The sequence below is a fragment of the Eurytemora carolleeae genome, unplaced genomic scaffold (genome assembly GCF_000591075.1).
Source record: "Eurytemora carolleeae unplaced genomic scaffold, Eaff_2.0 scaffold193, whole genome shotgun sequence".
Classification (NCBI taxonomy): domain Eukaryota; kingdom Metazoa; phylum Arthropoda; class Copepoda; order Calanoida; family Temoridae; genus Eurytemora; species Eurytemora carolleeae.
Window position 1 is genome coordinate 149,628 of NW_019396638.1, and position 4,125 is coordinate 153,752.

The following is a 4,125-nucleotide window of genomic DNA, read 5'->3' on the forward strand; positions in this document are numbered from 1 at the left end:
CAATATGGTCCGGAATATTACTTCCATTATAGTTTTCAATATGGTCCGGAATATTACTTCCATTATATTTTTCAATATGGTCCGGAATATTACTTCCATTATAGTTTTCAATATGGTCCGGAATATTACTTCCATTATATTTTTCAATATGGTCCGGAATATTACTTCCATTATATTTTTCAATATGCTCCGGAAGAATATTTCCATTTTTGGCTTACAGTTAGTTTAAAAATTTTACTATTCTAAGAAAAGGTATTTGTTTAAAAAAACGTTTTCTTATGTTTTTAACAGATTTAGATATTTTGAAAAGTCTGAAAAAGAAAGAGCAACATTTTTGACCTTTTCAAGGAAGAAGGCAGGTGTTAAAAGTGGGTTGGCTCATTGAATACAATATTCAAGGATGGGGGGGGGGGTTTTTAGAGGGATAGATAGATTGACAGAGAGTGAGAGGTATATTGAAACTGGCATTATTGTACTACAATCAAACCTTTGTTAGGATACATCTGCTATACATAGAATACATAGGATACATAGGATACATATACTCGATACTGCAGACATACTTCATTTAGTCAATTAAACAGGAAAATATAATGCTTTAAGCCAACCCCCCAACCTCCTTTTCTGCAAAAAAGGGAATGTAAAGTTTTGGAGAAATATATTTTGAAAATATAAAATTGAAACGTACATTTACTACATATATTTTAAGATTTAATCTTTATCTTTTTTCAAAATTTTAAATTGTTTGTTAAAATACTTGAATAACGAAAATGTTAATGTTTTCGAAAGTAATATGATGTTAAGATAAAATTTTGAAAAATTTATCTTTTAAAAAAGTCTTTTTAATAATTTATTGTTTGTGTGTTACATCATGTACTGTTTGTGTGTTATATCGCGTGTTTATTGTATGCATAATACATATATTGTGTGTATGGGGCGTATGCGTGCGTGTGTGTGTGTGCATATTGTGTGTATTGTGTGTGGTCGTCTAGTTATCAGTGTACCCCTACTGTGAGATATAAGACAAAGCCAATAAACCTGCGGCAGTCTTCAACTCTAACCCCTTTACCTTCCCTTCCCCTTCCCCTTCACCTCCCGGCCCTTCCCTTTCACCTCCCCTTTACCTTCACCTCCCCTTAACCTTCTCCCTTCCACCTTCCCTTCACCTCCCCTTCTACCTTTTCCTTTACCTCCGTTCTACCTTCTCCCTTCCACCTTCCCTTCACCGCCTCTTCCCCTTCACCTCCCCATCTACCATTTCCTTCACCTCCGTTCTACCTTATCCCTTCCACCTTCCCCTTCACCTCATTTCCGAATTCTCCTTCACCTCCCTTCTTCATTCTCCCTTCTACATTCCCCAATTCACCCCCCTTCAACCTTCTTCCTTCTTCCTTCTACCTTCTCCTTCACCTTCCTTCTATATTCCCCTTCACCTCCACCTTCCCGTACCCCGAAACTTTTCTTTTCCCCTCCACTTCTCTTCTACCTTCTACCTTCTAACTTACCCTTTCCATCCACCTCCCCCTCCACCTCCCCCTTCTCATCAACCTTCCCCTGCAGCTTCTCTTAATTTTACCTTCCCCTCCAAATTCCCCTTCCTCTCATTCTCTTCTTTGGCCTTTCCCCTTCCCCTATAGCTACTGGGTCCAAACCAAGCAAATAATAAACCCTTAACGGCCAGATCCCCCCCCCCTCCCCTCCTCTTCTCTTTACATTTATTCACAGGATATTTACTGCACTAATTATTCACACATTTGTGTATATTTGTATATATGCATGACAGAGAGTGTTTTTGAGCGTAGTCCACAACATTTTGCCTTAGTATTAAACTTTCAGAGTTTTATAAAAAAAAAGCTTCGATCTAATCATATTTTATTTATAAAATTGTTGAGGCTATTTTGTATTTTAATTTCGAAGATCATAAATTAACACTCAGTTTTTTTCCATACATTTATTAGTAAATAATAGTATTTTCCATACATTTAATAGTAAATAATAGTATTTTATATACATTTAATAGTAAATAATAGTATTTTATATACATTTAACGCTTTTAATAAAACAATTGTCAGTTTCTTGTAAGATAAATGATTTGAATAATTTATCTTAAATACCTAAAGGGGATTTAAGCGCACAAGCAGCCGTAGTACATTTGAATATTCGGGCCGGGTCAACCTTTCCAGTCCCAGTTTGAACTGTATTGCCTGGACATTGGGTAAATAAATCAGACACTCAATAGGAGTAGCCGGTGCAAGAAGGTTGACGCGGCCAGACATTATGTTGAATTTACTTTTAACAAAGGGTCTGAGGTATGTACGCCTTAAGGTACTGTTGTGAATCAGGCATTCATACCATCTTTATATGGAGCATCAGTTGAAATTAAGCTTATCAGATTATTTAAATCCAATTGCAAATAATATGATGTTCAGTTGCAATTCCGCATTAAACTAACTGCAAAGTTCTTGCAGAAAAAATTATCTGCGAAACAAATAAAATTACTTTGTTCTTTTAAATTTCAATGCAATTCTAAAAAATAATAATATTACGATTTCAAATTTGATCATTATCAACACTTTTTCAGAAACTCTGTTTCAAAGCTAATGGCAAGATTTCAAAATGAGATGAAAAGTTTTTTATCGCAGTCTCAATCTTTGTACTTTATTTAGGATTTTCTTTTCTCTTTTTTCAATATGGTCCGGAATATTACTTCCATTATATTTTTAAATATGGTCTGGAATAATACTTCCATTATATTTTTCAATATGGTCAGGAATGTTACTTCCATCATATTTTTCAGTATGGTCCGGAATATTACTTCCATTATATTTTTCAATATGGTCCGGAATATTACTTCCATTATATTTTTCAATATGGTCCGGAATATTACTTCCATTATATTTTTCAATATGGTCCGGAATATTACTTCCATTATATTTTTCAATATGGTCCGGAATATTACTTCCATTATATTTTTCAATATGGTCCGGAATATTACTTCCATTATATTTTTCAATATGGTCCGGAATATTACTTCCATTATATTTTTCAATATGGTCCGGAATATTACTTCCATTATATTTTTCAATATGGTCCGGAATATTACTTCCATTATATTTTTCAATATGGTCCGGAATATTACTTCCATTATATTTTTCAATATGGTCCGGAATATTACTTCCATTATATTTTTCAATATGGTCCGGAATATTACTTCCATTATATTTTTCAATATGGTCCGGAATATTACTTCCATTATATTTTTCAATATGGTCCGGAATATTACTTCCATTATATTTTTCNCCTGCAGCTTCTCTTAATTTTACCTTCCCCTCCAAATTCCCCTTCCTCTCATTCTCTTCTTTGGCCTTTCCCCTTCCCCTCCTACTCCCGCTCAACCTTTTCCTTCCCCTACTCTTAGGGAGGGGGTGTAGCTTTACTCTCTATACTACGTATAGAATAATCTGGTTTAAATCAATTTTTAAGCAAACTTGTAATAAGGCGTGATAACGAGAATTTAGAAGCCCTGTCGCCCTGTCCTCAATCTCTATTGCATCTTTTATATAAAACTATTCATTAAAATCTTTATTCGGGGTTCTCCTATATTCTGAATAAAAAGGGTAGAATGAAGGAAGGAGATGATGGTTTCAAGAAAAGATGAGTTTTTGGTATTTTATATTTCTTTTATCTTTCCCCGCCATCTTTAGTCTGCAATATAAAATGTATCCCTGGAATGCCGCTGACAGATCTCTGCAGCACGCGCAGCCAGGATCAAACATCGCTTTTAAAGAGACCATTGAACGAACATTTTAAGTAACCCTCCATGTTATAAAGCGGGATATCCGATTCACAATGGTAACCTTTAAAACCATTATCTGATCATTGATGTGGAAGATTACGTTTTTTAGCTTGGAATTATTTCTGACAATATACTTCAACTTTTTTTGAAGCAGATTTGCGCAAGTCATTTAGTAGAGAAACCACATTCGAAACTTTTTAAAGAGGACATTTTCGACGTCCTCATGAGTTCTTGATCAGACGAAGGTTTCAAGGGTACCGTTGTGAATCTGACATGCCACTCGATAAATGGAGAGGCACTTGAAATTACGTTTACAGTCCCTTTAAAAC

The 4,125-nt window shown here is 34.7% G+C and overlaps 1 protein-coding gene across 1 annotated transcript in view; it reads right to left on the bottom strand.

Annotated features, from left to right (window-relative positions):
- The window catches only part of LOC111706718 (paired box protein Pax-5), a 14,468-nt gene that overhangs the window by 8,892 nt on the left and 1,451 nt on the right, over positions 1 to 4,125 (bottom strand). The gene's annotated exons all lie outside the window — the stretch shown is intronic.